Source organism: Oryctolagus cuniculus, chromosome 6 (genome assembly GCF_051225735.1).
Source record: "Oryctolagus cuniculus isolate XC-2025 breed Fujian yellow rabbit chromosome 6, ASM5122573v1, whole genome shotgun sequence".
Taxonomy (NCBI): Eukaryota; Metazoa; Chordata; class Mammalia; order Lagomorpha; family Leporidae; genus Oryctolagus; species Oryctolagus cuniculus.
Genome location: NC_142872.1, coordinates 131951672 through 131970232, shown reverse-complemented (window position 1 = coordinate 131970232; position 18561 = coordinate 131951672). Strand labels below are relative to the sequence as shown.

At 38.3% G+C, this 18561-nt stretch overlaps 1 protein-coding gene across 1 annotated transcript in view; it reads right to left on the bottom strand.

Moving 5' to 3' along the window:
- The window catches only part of OXR1 (oxidation resistance 1), a 796801-nt gene that overhangs the window by 482639 nt on the left and 295601 nt on the right, over nucleotides 1–18561 (bottom strand). The window lies entirely within an intron of this gene.

Genomic DNA, 18561 nt, shown 5'->3' with positions numbered 1-18561 from the left:
TAATGTGGAGAAAGGAAATATTTTGCTTAAGATTTATGTTAGTTTGAAAGGGAGAGCTGCAGAGAGAGAGAAAGAGGGGGAGGGGTGGAGAAGGAGAAAAGGAGAGAGAGAGAGAGATCAATCTTCCATTTGCTGGTTCACTCTCCAAATGGCTGCAATGGCTTTGGATGGGCCAGTTCAAAGCCAGGACCCATGAGATTCATCCAGGCATCCCACATGGGTTCACAGGCCCAAGGACGTAGCCCATCTCCCACTGCTTTCTCAGGCACAATTAGCAGAGAGCTGAACCGGAAGTGGAGGAGCCAGGACTTGAATAAGCACCCATATGGGATGCTGGTGTTGCAGGCAGCAGCTTTACCCATTATGCCACATGCCGGCCACAGGAATTCTTTTAGGTCACTCACTAGACCTAAAATAAACTATAACACAAAGTGGCTTAAATACAAATCTTAGATTGACATGAAATATGGAAAAACCAGGGCCCAAATAATCAAAGTAGTGGATGCAAAGACATCATGGTTGGGGGAGGGGAGGGTAGTATTTGTAGCACAGCAGACATCATGGGGCTCAGTTGGGGACGTGCTCAATTGAAAATCTGAATATATGAAACAGGTCAGAACCATGGTCAGGGTGCTAAGCAGAATACTGAGAGGTTTAGGAAGACTGACTGTTCTCAGTAGACATGATGAATTTATTAAATAACTCTGTAATTTCTCCTAATTCAATATATACAGTCTTATCTTCATGCCTTCCCCAAATTCTATACCCCAAACATAAACAACTACTATTTTTATCTCTCTCAAACATGCTTTAGATTTTTCTGTCTCTTTGGTTATGCAGATTCTTTACCTACAAGGCTTTCACCTCACTTCTTTCTCATCATTTGACGAAATCCTATTCATCTTTCTCAAAACAGGTGACATGTCATCTTAGTACCATTTTAAAATTGTTCCAAAGCAGTTCAGAAAATCTTCAAAATATGTCTCTTCCTGGAGGAACCTCCTGGCTCCTGGCTTCAGATCAGCCCAGCTCTGGTCATTGCAGTCATCTGGGGAGTAAACCAGTGGATGGAAGACCTCTCTCTCTCTCTTTCTCTCTGTCTCCCCCTCTTTGGAACTCTGCTTTAAAATAAATAAATATTTTTAAAAAGATGTCTTTCACAAAACTTTCATCTAGATTCATTCACCCACTATTGAACTTCATCAACATATATTTTATATGAATTAACTATTTTATCTAGGCCATAAATTACTAACAAAAGGTGTTTCTAAATGAGACCAAGGTATGGACAAGTGTGTTGTAGACTGCCTCAATAGACATTTGTTGATGCCAAAATATTGGGAGTGATCCTTACAATATAGAAATAGTGACTCAATGTTGATATGAGAGAATCTGAGAAAGTCATGCTCTTACTTATCACCCTACCTCCAAACACCTAGAAAAAACACATAAGATTGGATGGACCAATTTTCCTGGGTACAATTACATTCTGAAAATTACAACACACACCATTATTCTTCCTGACAGAAACAGTATTATTTGTATTATATTCCTCTCTAATGTGCTATATTCTGCAATAGCCTGCATTTACTAAAAACTATTTTTTGCAAAAGGATTTTTATATACTTGTCCCACACTGATATTGACTTATTTTGACCAATGACTTGTGGAAAGAACTGATAAGTGTAAGAGAAGCTCTTGGACCTATTATGAGGTCTGACATGATCCTTTTTACTGTGTTATGAGACAGGTAATATTCTAGATACAGGACACCATGGGTCCACAGTGAAATGAGGCTATGGAAAGTTGCAACTAAAATGCACAGATATGTAGCATGAGTGAGACCTAAGCTTTTAAGGTTTAAAACACTGCATTTTAGAGGTTAATTGAACATACAACAGTCTACCTTATTCCAATTCATTTTATGTGCGTATAAATACACGAGGTTAAAGAAATGTATTCCATTTAAACACGCACAAACACACATACACACATCTTTCTTATGTTTTGTTTCACAGTCGCTGAGAAAGAAGGGAGAGCGTCAAACTGTACAGATTAGAAAAGGTTCTCAGATTCTATTCTATTCATTCACCTTTAGGAAATACTGCAGAAATCACAGGAATTGCAGAGACAGAGACTAAATTCATTATGATCGATTCCTCCTGTAAGGAGTTATTTTCCCCCAATCCTTAGTTGATATACATCAATATAAAGCAATGAATCTGATAGAAAAGGCAAACAAATAATACTTATTATAAAAATATTTTTTGCCTTTACAGAAAATTTCATTGCCATATTTCTTTGCTAGATTTATACTTGGTGCATGGCCAGATCACTGCTACCCACAATGATACATTTTCTGTGTCTGCCAGGGCACTAGCTTACCAGAAATGATCTGTTCTCCATGTTAAACATCTGCTCTGTATTCATTAAGTATCTAAATCAGTTTTTGTTTTTGTTTATGTCCTTCATCTTGTACATTTCTACTTTTTCAAAATGTGCATAGGCAAATTTTTGCACATATGTGAAAATGCATTGTCAATTCATATTTATTCTGAATCATAAGATTAGTAAAGAAGAAAAATGTGTAGTATAAGGCAATATAACTGACCTAAGACAAAATAAAACTATATCATCAGACACATAAATTCTGAGTTTATTTGTCTAATGTCTTCTCAGTTATAGGATTTGTCACTTCATGTAGATACCAAAGGAATGAGTGATGCAGCCATCAGTCATGCAGATTATTGAAAACAGATTAATGCACTGATAATACTGTAGAATCACCCTCAGGAGGTTTGTATGAGGATTAAATTATAACACACATGTGGCTTAGCCGTTTCAGGCGCAGTAACCTCTGTATGTCAGGAAAGACATTGAGCATGGGCACCATCAGAACTGAACATGTGCTTGGATTCCTAACGTACAAAAGGACAATATTTTTTAGGAAAACTCTACTGGCAGAAACAACATTAATGACCTACTCAGTTCAAAATAAATGAATAGAAATTATAACAAAAACTTTAGGGGTAATTGTATCAAAATGGGCTAGGAATTAGCATCAGAACCTGAGATTACTATTATTCCAGCATTTTCTTTCCACTCTTGAACCTGCCTGAGTCTTTGATCCAATTTCAAGGACTGTAAAGACAAAAAGTTACAGCCTGTCCAAGGACAGAATGCACACTGGCCTCACCACTACTCATCAATATAATCCATGTCATGATTAGTATTTAATCAATCATGGGAAGCTAATGAGAAAACCAGAGCTCAAAATGGATCTAGTTTTATATGTATCTCCTACTAGTAAGAACTGAAGCAAGTTACTTAACTTCTCTTTGCCTAGATTACTCGATTATAAAATTGACTAATAATGGTACCTTCCCTCCATAAGTGTTATAAGGAATATAAGAGAAATCACCTGCAAACCACTTAGGAATGAGCTTATAGTCATTATTATCCAGAAGAGTTGAGGCAATCACGAAAGTCTTTTCACACCTGCATTTAGGAACAGCCCTGGAAGGATACCTTTAGGGAACTCATCTGTGGCTAGGCGAAAGTTGAGATATTGATGGCTTCAGGTAAACAAGGAAATGAAAGGAAGTAAGGGTAGAATGCAAGTTGACAATAAACTCAAGAGAGTATAAGAACTGCCGACTGCAGCAACCAGCAGGAGACTGAGAACAAGACTGGTTTTGGAAACTGCTACATGGTTGGACTCTTCCTTGTCGAGTAAGACACTTAAATGAACAACAATTTCAAGAACTAATGAAAGCAGCTACCTCCGGGAACAATCACTAGGAAAAAGCAACATTACAGGTCAGGTTAGAAGACTTTCTGGCTGTGAGATTGCAACCAAGGAAGCCTGACTCAATCTCCAGAGAAAAGCATTTAGTTTGCACTATCCTTTAACATGCAGAGGAATGTGCAACTAAACAACTGATAATACTTCATTTTACACCTCCCTAACAATAAGACCAATGACTAATTTACCTATTTCTCCCACATTGTCTAGTCTTTTAGCTGTATCTAATATTTTTTCACATGATAGTTGCTCAAAAAATCTTTTGCATGGAAAACACATTTGTTCCAAATATTCTGACTTGTTAAGAATCCCAAAATCAGCAGATGGTAACTGGTCAGCCTGTAAAATGTAATCAAGTCTTCAGATTTTTGGAGGATTTTGCCAAGTACCACATCTGCACTCAAAAAAGCAAGAGAAATTACTAGATGCCACCACCTCCAATCACTGAAGACACTGTTATATAATGAGTCATGGAGTCTATAATGAGGTTATCATATACACAGTAGTATCTTTCATTTTTGAATTGGTATCACTCATGCCAGGTGTTCTCTTTTAATAGCTATGGTGAAGTTCAATGTTTAACACTTATTTAAAAATTTAAAACTTTTTTTTGTATTTGAAGCATCAACTAATGCCATTTCCCTCAGATTTTGGTAAGCCTATTAAGTCTGCTTTGGTAGTGACCCCATACTTTTATGTTAACCATTGTATCCGCAGGTATACATAATTATCTTTTTGTTCTTTGAAATACCACATGGCTTATAGAAATTTAAATTACCTATCTACAGTATCTCAGGCCTGCTACCCAGTGTGGGGGTTCTAGCAGTCTTCTATTTCCTTACAGTCCAGGAGAAGGGAGACAAAAATTAGTCAACAGCTCTTGATTTGTAGTATTGCTATGCTAAGGGTAAATCACACAGAGTTATTAGGAAAACAGGTAAGAACACTAACATCAAAATTTGGAAGGTTTCCTAAAAGATGGAGCATAAGTTAAGCTTTAAAGAAGTAGTAAAGGTTAGTTTTTGTGACCCTGTGTGTTGAGTTCTTTTTTTTTTAACTTTTATTTAATGAATATAAATTTCCAAAGTACAGCTTACAGATTACAATGGCTTCCCTCCCACCCGCAACCCTCCCCTTTCCCACTCCCTCTCCCCTTCCATTCTCATCAAGATTCATTTTCGTTTCTCTTTATATACAGAAGATCAGTTTAGCATACATTAAGTAAAGATTTCAACAGTTTGCTCCCACACAGAAACATAAAGTGAAAAATACTGTTTGAGTACTAGTTATAGCATTAAATCTCAATGTACAGCACACTAAGGACAAAGATCCTACATGAGGAGTAAGTGCACAGTGACTCCTGTTGTTGACTTAACAAATTGACATTCTTGTTTATGGCCTCAGTAATCACCCTAGGCTCTTGTCATGAGCTGCCAAGGCTATGGAAGCCCCCTGAGTTCACTGACTCTGATCATATTTAGACAAGGCCATAGTCACAGTGGAAGTTCTCTCCTCCCTTCAGAGAAAGGTACCTCCTTCTTTGATGACCCGTTCTTTCCACTGGGATCTCACTCGCAGAGATTTTTCATTTAGGTGTTTTTTTTGTTTGTTTGTTTTGTTTTTGTTTTTTTTTTTTTCCCAGAGTGTCTTGGCTTTCCATGCCTGAAATACTCTCATGGGCTTTTCAGCCGGATCCACATGCCTTAAGGGCTGATTCTGAGGCCAGAGTGCTGTTTAGGACATCTGCCATTCTATGGGTCTGCTGTGTATCTCACTTCCCATGTTGGATCATTCTCTCCCTTTTTTATTCTATCAGCTAGTATTTGCAGACACTATTCTTGTTTCTGTGATCCCTTTGGTTCTTAGTCCTATCATTATGATCAATTGTGAACAGAAATTGATCACTGGGACTAGTGAGATGGCATTGGTACATGCCACCTTGATGGGATTGAATTGGAATCCCCTGGTATGTTTCTAACTCTACTGTTTGAGGTAAGTCAGCTTGAGCATGTCCCGAATTGCACATCTCTTCCCTCTCATTCCCACTCTTATATTTAACAGTGATCACTTTTCAGTTAAGTTTCAGCACTTAAGAAGAATTGTGTATTGATTGCAGTATTCAACCGAAAGTATTAAGTAGAATAAACAAAAAAAATACTAAGAGGGATAACATATTAAGTTGCTCATCAACAGTCAGAGTGAGGGCTGATCAAGTCACTGTTTCTCATCGTGTTCATTTCACTTTAACAGGTTTCCTTTTTGGTGCTCAGTTAGTTGTCACCTATCAAGGAGAACAAGTGGTATTTGTCCCTTTGGGATTGGCTTATTTCACTCAGCATAATGTTTTCCAAATTCCTAACAGGGATCACTTTTCAGTTAAAATTTAAACACCTAAGAATAATTGTGTGTTTATTACAGAGTTCAATCAATGGTACTAGAACAAAAAAATACTAAAATGGATAAAGTATTACATTGTACATCAACCGTCAGGACAAGAGCTGATCAAGTCACTGTTTCTCATAGTGTCCATTTCACTTCAACAAGTTTCCCCTTTGGTGCTCAGTTAGTTGTCGCCAATCAGGGAGAACATATGATATTTGTCCCTTTGGGACTAACTAATTTGTTATTTGGAGAAGTCTAATATGCACACTTTCCTATATCTGTCTACTTGTCAAAAATAAAATTAAACAAAGCATATGAAAATCTGGAAATCATACTTTTAAGACAGTATTACACCCCAAAGTAATTTATAATTTATCTGTGTGCAGTTCCATGAAATGTTGGCAAAACAACAGGCCTGTATGAATTCAATAAAACATGGTGTACCTGGATAAAACTGAGGACTTGGTAACAATTGACTTTTACTGATAACTTCATCTAAATCAATGCTCCAAAGTGAGATCTATAGATGAGCCTGCTCTGGAAACACTTTCTGGTTTGTGACAAAAAAAAAAAAAAACAAAAAAAAACAAAAACAAAAAAAAAAACAACAACCACCTTGCGCTAGAATAAATATTGAGGCATTGTTTCTTTTTTTTTAATTTTTATTTAATGAATATAAATTTCCAAAGTACAGCTTATGGATTACAATGGCTTCCCCACCATAACGTCCCTCCCACCCGCAACCCTCCCCTTTCCCACTCCCTCTCCCCTTCCATTCACATCAAGATTCATTTTCGATTCTCTTTATATACAGAAGATCAGTTTAGCATACATTAAGTAAAAATTTCAACAGTTTGCTCCCACACAGAAACATAAAGTGAAAAATAGATGATTTTTAAAATGATGATGAAATCAGATCAGACCTATTGTCATGTTTAATCCCAGTGAGAGTCAAGTTGGGAATTGATAGTTTCTTTTTTTTTTTTTTAACAGAAGATCAGTTTAGTATACATTAAGTAAAGATTTCAACAGTTTGCACCCCCACAGAAACACAAAGTGAAATATACTGTTTGAGTACTAGTTATAGCATTAAATCTCAATGTACAGCACGCTAAGGACAGAGATCCTACATGAGGAGTAAGTGCACAGTGACTCCTGTTGTTGAGTTTACAAATTGACACTCCTGTTTATGGCATCAGTAATCTCCCTATGCTCCAGTCATGAGTTTCCAAGGCTATGGAAGCCTTTTGAGTTCTCTGACTCTTATCAATGGAAAAAAAAAATCTTGCTATGAGAAAAAAAATTATCAATTTACTTTTTGACACAGACTCCTTATGCTGTCACAGAGCAAGTAGCAAAGTTGCAAATCAGTACTTTAAGTAGCACTAATCTAAATGAGGATCACCCAAATAGGACAGTTTTCTTCCTTCACACCCAATATTGAATCCATCAGTAAATCCTATGTGGACGGCAATTTTGTGCACTAGCATCAAAATAAATCCCAAATCCAGCTACTTTTACCACCTCGACCACTACAGTCATAGTCCAAACAGTCATTATTTCTTTTCCATCTCTGGCTCTGCTCACTCAATGGTCTCTCTACCTCTGCCCTTGCACTGCAGCAGTCCTACATCCTTGGCTACCAGAGACAATTTCAATGCACCAACTGCACCGAAGGGTATCTCTAAGCTTAACTAATGACTTTAATAATCTCTGAGGACCACTCCTCTGTTTTCTTGCTACTTCACTGGCTGCTCATTCTCAGCACTCTTCCCTTGCTCCTCCTTACCATCCCATCATCTAAATGTTGGTCTACCCCCAGGTCAACCCTTGGGTTCCTTCTCTCTTTTCTATCCACATCCTATTATTGTTCCCCATCCCTCACACTCAGACTCTGTTACATCACTGGAATGTATCTCCTTCATTTCATTGTTTTTATTTATGCACATGCTTAATTGCTGACTGTCTCTATAAACTAGCATGCGAAGTCTGTGGAAGCAGGAATTTCTTTGGATTTAGTCACTTTTTTCCACTCTTTGACAGAGTGAACTACACACACACATATAATTGTGTGTGTGTGTGTGTGTATACTCAATGAGTAAATGAACTGGAAATTCTTGAAACAGAATGAAACTGACAGGCAGTTTATTATGCAGGTACCTGAAGTATATAATGCAAAATGTATATTTGATTAAGCAGGGTCCTATCTCAATTCTGAATAGACTCTCACTCATGACAGCCTATAGGGAATGTCTGGATCTTCATTCTTCCTTTGTCACTGGATATTTTTACCCCATACTTCATGTTGTTCTGCATCATAACAGTCTCTTCCTTATATCAGAGTCTGTACTGCAAATAACAGTGAATACTCAGGCATTCTGTGAGCAATCCATGAAGAACAGTGTCCATGTACTTAGTGTTACTACTTGGACTTCTGCAGGACTCTCTCTCTCTTTTCTTAATTTCACATGGCCTGAAGGAGGCTCTCACGTCCTCTAATACATATCACTTGGCATGACTAACTGCTAATTGCCCAGGAACCCCATCTGCTTGCATGGCCCACCAGTACTAGGCTGCAGCTATAGATGCTAACTAGTAACCTCTGAATTCTGCATTGAGGTGGCCAAGGCAACAAGATGTACTTCATACCTCACTCCTTTTGGTAGAAGAACTTTGGTAGAAAACTGAGGCACAGGAAACTCCACCATCACATAGAAGTGTGGACCCCACCCACCTCTCATATTGGATAGGAAGCCTTACCTGATGGGTCCTGCTCAGAAGAGCTCTGTTCTGTTAACTGTGTCTGCTAGAAACAGACATTGATTAAAAAAAAAAACTTGGAGGCAAATTGCCAAAGTAAATGTGCATATTAATTCTGTTTACCAATCTCCTATGGATACAAAGTGAGAACTATTTTGTTTTGCCACCAAGGCCATAGTTTTTTAAGCCATCAGTTCCTTAAATACAGCACAACAGAGTTCTTTTATGCTCATGTTACTTTCTTTTGTACAGAATTTTGTAAAGGGACACTTTCCCCACTACAATTCCTAGGAAGGAGAAACCTGTCTTTCCTATTATATCAGCACAAGTGACAATACACATCTTAGGACATTCTGTGATACATTCTGAGAAACTGGTGTTTATTGCATTTTCTCCTCTAAATGGAAGTGAGCTAACCAAGACTTCTCAAAAATGTACCTGCAGACCACTCAGACAACACCTTCCTAGGCAATGTTTTCTGGTGACTGAATTACAAAAGGCAGAGCACCTCATCTTAAAGCTTAGTAACCAGTGCCTTTTTTTTTTTTTTTTGCTAAAAGGGCTTATCTGATAACCCTTCTCAGAAGAAATTATTATCCATGCGATAGGCATCTATCTAAAATAAAGTGAGTCTTAATAGTATCATTAATACCCTTACTTCCTTTAAGCCATGAACAACTGTTATTTATGAATATTTCATTTATTTCTTCAAAAGACATAAAGAACAGACTACTGGGATAAAACTGTACCAGAAACATGATTACATTAGCATTCCTATCACTCATAGTTTCATTGTCTGTGTTTTCGGTTACCTGAGGTCAACCATGGTCTGAAAATATTAAACAGAAACTTCCAGAAATAAACAGAAACCATGTTCACAGTTTTATTATAATATATTCTTATATTCTATTTCATTACCAGTTACTGTTATTAATATTTCATGATGTCCAATTGCTAAACTTTATCATAGGCAGAGATATGTATGAAATAACACAGCACACACAAGGTCTGGCGCTATCCGTGGCTGCAGGCATCACTGGGGACTTGGAGGTATCCCCACAGATTAGGAGAGACTACTGTATAGTTCTTTTTATTTTCTGCCTTCTACTTTGGTGCACACTGCACTTAAAATACTCAATTTTTTTTAGTATTCTGTGTATTTTCTGCTGTAGAAGGAAATGTCTGTAAGAAACTGATACCTAGGAGACCAAAGGGAATGAAGCTGTGGTAGAATTCTGCATCCAAAATGACTGGCTCATATTTTCTAGCTACTTAACATCCAAACAAGAACATAAATGACTTTTCTTGCTGAATTACTAGAAAAAGAGGATCCACAAGATAATTTGTCTTTTATTATTTTTACCACTTGTCCTTCCAATCTTGTTATTCATGTTTGACACCATTATTGGGGTTGTAATACCCATTTGGTGAACAACAGACTCTAGAATTCTGCATGCTAAAAGCAAATACCTGACAAAGAATTGCATGCGTGGACTTAAATGGCAAGGCTGTAACTAGGATTTGGCCAGCTGAATACATAGCAACACACAGTCTCTCTTTCCAGTATACATGAAAAACTAGGATTCCCTTACCTCAGAATATAGTTTATAAAACACCCAATGCTATTTAGAGGAAATGGCAATGGAAAGAGAAAGATACCACATCCTCTGGCATCGCTTCTAAACTTTCTGGCTTAGGGAAACAGAAAATCTCCCATCTTTCACACGTATCCCAGACACCATCTTCAGACTTTTCTCTTCCTGCTGCCTCAGGGTAAGCACAGTTTGTAGGAAGCATTTATGTTTCAATTCCTTTCATTAAAAGAAAATAAAACTAAATTGAATTAGCTTGTATGGAAGTGGGAAACACTAGGTTCACACAATGAAACATTCAGAAATCACACTGGTTTCAGGTGACGTAGATCAACAGGCTGGAGTGTGCTTTTGCACTTGCTTTGGTTTTCCTTGGACTAGCTTCACTTTAGCTCAGGCTTCCTCCATTTAATAAGAAGATGGCCACCAGCGGCTCCAGACAGGAATCCTAACACCTTTGTAAGTCCCATAAGAAACACCATCTTTTCAGTGTGCTCTCAAAGTTGCAGGGAGCACTCTCATCATCTTTCCAACGCAGATCGCCTATCTACACCTGAACAAATCGCTGCAGTGAGAGGTGAGAGTTCTTTGGCTGGCTAGATCACAAGCCTACCACTAAGAGAACAGGGGCAAAGGAGACAGGTCAGTCCTACATTAATCACAGGACAGAAAAAAAGTGATAGGAGTGGGGAGCAGAGCAGTCCACAGAGGAATGTTGCATACACTGAGACACATAATTACGTGTGTTCTCACAAAAAGAATCTGCTGGAGATGAAAGCCTTTCATATTATGGCTCAACTTCGAAGAGTGTGTTGACGTCATGTTTGAAGATGCCAAACACACAGAAAAATAATTCTGTGTAACTGTCCTGTCATCTAATCTCTGTGTCCACAGGCCTTTTTAGAGCCCTTTACAACGCAGAATCAACAAGTATCCTCTTATATCTTCTGCCTCCTAGATAATAAGTAGCTAAGTACTAATTCTGAGCCCCTTGAGAACAGGCAGAGGCTGGCTGTTTCTGCACACAGTCTTGGCTTTGTGTGAAATGCTTCAGAAATTGCACATGTGGGAACACACAGACCCTTGGTTGCAGCATTAAAGGGGGAAGTATACTTGTTAATGACCAATGCCCCTAGAGTATCTGTAAATAAAGTTTGACTCTGCATGACAATAATATAATAAGCTGTTAACTAATTAATATTCACTAGTAGCTAACACTAAAAGGGAGTTAGGGCTGCTCAATTACTCTACAGATTAAAACTTTGCTATTTCAAAAACTACATACATGAAATGAAATGTACATCTGACATTCTTACTCAAATGATCAAAAAACCATAAGGATTTATAATTCAGTGGGCCATCAATACATCAGTGTCCAGTATGCCTGTGGCTTATATTTGCTAGTCAAATGGGAATTCCAAATTTTTCTATAAAATCAAAATTATCTGATTACCATCTGCAAAAAAGGTTTTTTTGCAAGTGAGTTTAGTTCAATTACAGCACTAGTACTCCCAGCCTTTTATAACAAAGTCCAAATGAAGACACAAATGATGGCAACTAAAGTAGCAAGCAAATATCTGAATTTTTAATGGCCTTTATTTTGTAAAGACTGAAGTTAATGATAGTAGCTTTTTGCAATGGAAACTTTACAAAGAAGTCCCCAATCCCAAATGACAAAGGCAAATGGTTTAGAATTCCCTCTATTCAGATCCTCAAAGAAATAAGTAATTCAATCTTAGCACTGAAACCAAAACCTTGCTAACTGAAGGAAAGGCATATTTGTCAAAATGTTTATGTGCAGTGTTACATGTATCATGCCCATTCCCTTTAAGTAAAGGACTTTTTCTAAGGTACTTTTGCTTAATGCTATCTTTTCTCTAAGGAAATATGGTTACCTCCATCCTAATGAAGGGCAGTTGATCAAGTCACTTCCTGCTTTAAAGACCAAAACCCTTAACCTCACCAGGAAGACTCCTGGTTTCACCCTCACCCTTGTCCCAGCCACTGTGGCCATCTTCATTTCTTCCTGTGGACTAACCTACTCCCCACCTCCACCCGACCCCGCCTAGGAGCCCCTCCTTTACCACTCAGGTCCTCTGCTGCATCAGCCCGTGCTGCCCCTTCCCAACATTATACCCAGCAGCCATCACCCTACACACACACAGGGTCCCCCTGGCTCTGCAACAGCTGCTTTGCTCCTTACTGTATCCTCAGCGTTCAGCCAAGGGCCTGGTACAGGGACTTCATGCATGGGGGGAGATGTTGGTCAAATAAGAAACACAAAGTTCCCTCCACCCCAAGACTGCTGCTTCTCAGTAAATATGTTTGTGCCAAAACACATGTGGATCTGGCAGACTTCACTGTGATCTGCATTCCTTCAACCCACCAGAAGTCCAAGTAAGAGCATTTTGGTAAGTTCAGGAAATTCCAAGATAATTGTGAGGTTTCACAGATCAGACTGGGGTCAATTATAGAGTTAAATAAAAGTAAACTTGATGCCAAAAATAGACAAAGCTTCCTACCAAGGAATCAAAAACTGAAGGAGCTATCTTGAGATATTTAGAAGGCTTACCATTAGAATGGATGTGTATTTAGCTGTAAAATGAAACCCCTGTGCAAGCAACCTCTTCACTCCTCTGAGGTACAAGCGGGTCCCTATTAGCTGACTACCAGCACTGGCATTTAAGTTGCTTTGGTGATTCACTCTGACATGACAGGCTTTATCATAAATAAAGGCAAGCATCTGAGAACCTGGAGGAGACAGCCTGTCAAGAATGGAGCCAACACTTAGAAAGCAGAGCCCAGCAACTGCAGTGGGAAAACAAGGAAGTAGTAATAATGGTTTAATCTCTGGATCAGGTCCTACCTGAAATCAGATAAGACTCCCTCCAGTGACAGTCATGAAGTCTCTTATTTTCCTCCAAGCCACTTGAGATCAGGTTTTCTGATTCCTGACAGTAACAGAATCTAACTTATTCAAGCATACACGATCTCTTTCAAGGGTTTAACTGACGTATAGTGATAACTGTAGAGAACAAGGACTAAGAAGGGTGCGCCAGGCATCTGTTAAGAATTTAAGGGAGGTCAGCACTGTGGTGTAGTGGATAAAGCCACCGCCTGCAGTGCCAGCATCCTGTGTGGGCTCGGGTTCAAGTCCTCCCTGCTCCACTCCAATCCAGCTCCCTGCTGATGCGCCTGGGAAAGCAGCAACAGATGGTCCAACTGTTTGTGCTCCTGCACCCACATGGGAGTCCCAGAAGAAGTTCCTAGGCTCCTGGCTTCGGATCAGCCCAGCCCCAACCACTACAGCCATTTGGGGAGTGAACCAGGAAATGGAAGATATCTCTCTCTTTCTCTCTCTCTCTGTAACTCTACCTTTCAAAATAAATAAATAAATCTTAAAAAAAAGGTTATTTAGAAAAAAAGAACTTTAAGGCCTTAGCTCACTCAATTATCACAGGAAACATCCTATAATTGGCAAATTTGATTCTCAAGAGGTGGCACACAGTAGAAAATCAAGCAATTTGCCCAAGTTTTCACAGTTAATAACTGGAGAATGGAGACTTCAATTCAAATTTGTCTGACGCTAAAGGGAATATTCTTTCAAAGTTGCCATCTGTTCTAATTTATAATTGTTAATTGTTCCATTATAGATTACAAATAGGACAACATACATTAATATGCTTTGTCGCTAACAAAGTATCTGTAACATACAATAAATGGATTTTTACATTTTTATTGAATCAGTAACTCACAATAACACTGAACTGATTTTAGACTATTAATAACAGAACTATCAACAAAAGCAAATCTTCAATTTCCTGAAAATCATATATTCTAGTAAGATGACACTATCCATGCATTTATTTTTAAGATATCTTTTACTTGTACCTAAAGCCCTAGTTATGCTCATCCTGACCAAGCAACAGTAAAATGGTCCTCATTTTGATCATGAAGATGAACATTTGAATTGAACTCCTATGCAAATGCAATTAGAGACCTATAATGTAATATGCATATATATTATACTATATATTATATAGTATATATTATATATAAAGCCATAGTTGTGCTTATATATAAGCATATATACACATATATAAGCATATATGTGTATGCTTATATATTATATATATATAACATATAATATAATAATATAATGCCTGTAGACCTATCATGTAACAACAGAAGAAATAGTTGGGCTGAATATTCAAATTCTATTTTTTAAATAAATAGAAAAAGTATAGACCTAATCAAGAAAACGTGTTCCCAGGGCTTGCATTGTGGTATGGCAGATTAAGCCACCTCTTGCAACACAGACATCCCATATGGAGAGCTGGTTTAACTTTCTATTGCTGGCTTCCCATCCAGCTTCCTGCTAATGTGCCTAGGCTCATTGGATTATGGATCAAGTGCTTGTGCACCTGCCACTCATATGGGAGACTTAGATGAATGGATTTCCAGGCTCTTAGCTTTGACTTGGCCCAGCCTTGGCTGTTGTGGATATTTGGGGATTGAACTAATGGATAATACACACACACACACACACACACACACACACTTTCTCTCTCTACCCCAACCCCATGTGCTGCCTTTCAAATAAATAAATTCTGTTTAAAAAGAGCAAATGTGTACACATAAGAAAGTAGGATGCATATTTTGAAAAATGCAGACCCCATCAAAATGATGCAGTGACTACTGAGCTCAAGCAAATCACCCCATAATCCTGAATCCCAAACCATTGTTTCTCAAAAGAGAACATCATCCTCCCTCACTTCCAAACTGTTTTCCAAACCTGTGATCAACCTATGAATCTTTTCCAACTTATTTTGCACACAAAAACTATCCTTTGAACTCTGAACCCTCTCTGGTCCCCTTGTTCTGGCAATTAACCATTAAAATCCCAGTCCCAGAAGGACACACACAGCAGCAACAGCAAGTGCTACTGAAAACTCCATGGACTCCTAGAACCAACACTACAGAGAAATACCACCACTTTACACGTGAGGACATTGAAGCCCCCTGACGTTAGAGAACTTGTCACAGGTCACTCCTGCTAGTAGGAGTGGCAGAACTGACTGCAAAGCTCTTGGTCCTCCCCAAACCCCGGTACCTTTTCTTTACTAATGGTAGTAGTATTCTAGCTCTCCTCAGTGAGTCTTTTCCAAACCCATTAAGTGATTGTTAAGCTTGGTCACAACACTGTTGTTGAAATAAAAAAATTGTTCAAATCAGGAATCATAATCCAGAAGGCTGGGATCTCTGTTTTGGTTCACGTGGTCCCAGGCCAAGATCAGGTAACATGCAAGTTCCTGTGTACATATACTACTGCCAGCCCCTGCACTCTACTTCCAATGACAAATGGAATGCATTTTTTACCTTCTTTAGGAGAACAGATACAACAGAAAAATCACAAAATTAGAAGGGACTTTATCAGCCATCTTAATCCAGGATTCAGATTCCAAATGACATCACATAATGAATATCCCAGAGATAGAAGAGATATACTATTTATAATGCAGGCTGAAAGCTTCAGGAAATATTCCAGGCTGTTTGTTTCTTAAGATGAATATACATGTATAAACAAAATAAGAGCTTCCACAGGCAAAGTTGCCTTTTTCATTCATTGCTATTGCTCATTCTTAGCAATGCCAAGCTAGAATGAAATTAAAACTGAAACTTTGTCTTTGCTAAGCATAAATTTCAAAAATCTTGCTCTGTGTATGTGCTGCTGCAGTCCTCATGGAATTTAGCAAATGCAACACAGTGATAAAATCCCCCCCCCCAACACACACACTATCTTCCTTTCAGCTGGAATAATAACCAACACATCAGAGTAGTAAATCTGAATACTGAGGTAAAAGGAGCTGCTTTATTGTTTCCTTTAAATATACTCTTAGATAGGTATACTCTGGTGGTACCTAAAACATAAACATATTCAGTCCTGTAGCGATTGTGGTAGGCTCATTAACACTTGAAATGAACTGCTCAGTCTCTGAAAGGATGTGTTCACAGACTCTCCTGCACACATTTGCACAGGACAGACTTGAAATCCCACTCTTCTCTACCCACTCTACAGTGCAGCTGTAGCCACTGTCTGCTACCATTAGGGCTATCAGAGGCATAAAGGGCACACAGCCATTCAATAAGTTATCTGCAGGGATGCAAATCATCTCTCCCAGCTCACACATCAAACAAAATCAACAACCATTCCCAAAGAAAGGAAAAGACAGACTTTCATCCTTTTCCCCTCAAATTTCTCCCTCCTTGTTAGTCTATACAGAAACCCATGCAATGAATTCCATTTAATGAGTTGTTCTGCCTTCTGCATTTCATCAATTGTCTTTATAGTCTTTTCAAGAATCAGGACATATCTCTGAAGCTGTTGAAAATTCAAGGAAAATAAATACCCATTTTACATTTCATTTTACATACAGAATTTTATAAACATATATAAAAATACTTGTATATTACTCCAAATTAATTTGGTTTTGCAAACTGGTTGCAATGCACAAGGCAGCTGGGCACTGCAAATCCAAGAGTCCCAGTGCCTGGAACAGAACCTCTTCCTGCTGAATTTACAAAACGCTTATTGAATTTACAAATCTGATTATCACTGGTACAAATCATACTCCCTGAGCTTTCCAAGAGACCGGTGATAGCTGCTCTCCATCAAAAGCAGTGCTGCTCACACTCAAGTCCTTTTTCCTTCCCTTCCTGCACATTTCCCTGGGGAAACAGGAAGCCTTCTCTAAGGCAAAGCTATGCAACTGAGCCTACAAAGGAAGGAAGCAATTCAGTAAACATCTAAGAGGGAAAAAATGGAAGTGGATTTTGTTTAAAACCCACTGCCTTCTTCCTTGAGACTCACCAATCTCCATTCTACCTGGAGGCAGGAAAGAACTGTTTGTGTCTGTACACAGAGGAGTAAGGGAGAGGTTGCTGGGGGCCCCAGAGACTTAGCAGGAATATGAGTCTCTTCTGCTGCAGAGGCCCTTAGGGACAGGAAGGGCCAAAGTGGAAGGAATGGTTATGAGACCAAGAAAGGAAGCAAGCGGCTCTCATGATCATCCTTTTGGAATGAACTCCGAAACAAAGTGACAAACAGAAAATAGGGGTGAGAGGGAGGGATAGGGAGAATGGGCAGGAACACTGACCAAAACCCCTTACTTTCTCTAAGCTTCAGTGTAACAAGACCAGGCTTTTACCTAGTAAATGCTGAGTTCCTGTATGCAGGCAATATTAGAGCAGTTCCCAGATCTTATTACAGTTATTAGAGTAGGCTATTGTTCTGCCTTTCTAGGCAATGTATTATGCTACAAGCTAGAAAGGTTTGTTGTTTCTCAATACATGTGCAACTGTAGATTTAATATGGAAACCAATACATGAAAACCTAAGTGGAATTCTTATCTTTCTGCATAAATGTCTACAAACACTAAGGTTTTATTTTGTAATGTTTCATGAGGCTTCTAATAAATGCTCATCAACATTTTTCTCTGATTCTGTTCCATTCCTCACCGAATGAAGAACTTCCTGGTTGTAATTTTAGTTAATTTTAAAAATTAACACTTTCTATTTAAAAATTCAATTGCCAAAAACATTCAGCAAACAATACTGCAGAACAGATTCATGTTTTCATCAAAACTGTTCATTGAATTCACATACATACAATGCATAGAACCAAATGTTAACAAATTCCCAATATATTTTAGTAGTTTGTAAAAGAATGAAAATAAGTATTGTAAAAAGGAAATCTTAAAATTTCCTTTAAAAAACGTGCTACTGAAATTGGGACCATTTTGCAAAGAAAGTCTCTTAATAACTCCTCTTAATTTCCAGTATGGAAATTCAATTGGATATTTAAAAGTATTTTAAAAGGGGTTACCTTCGATTCTAAGCAAGACTTGTTGAAAGCCAGGTTCTCAACATCAGCCCTACTGACATCCGGGGATAGAAAATTGCAAGTAGGACATCATTGCAAAAGCACCCCTAGCCCCACCCACAGGAAGCCAGTCTCACCCC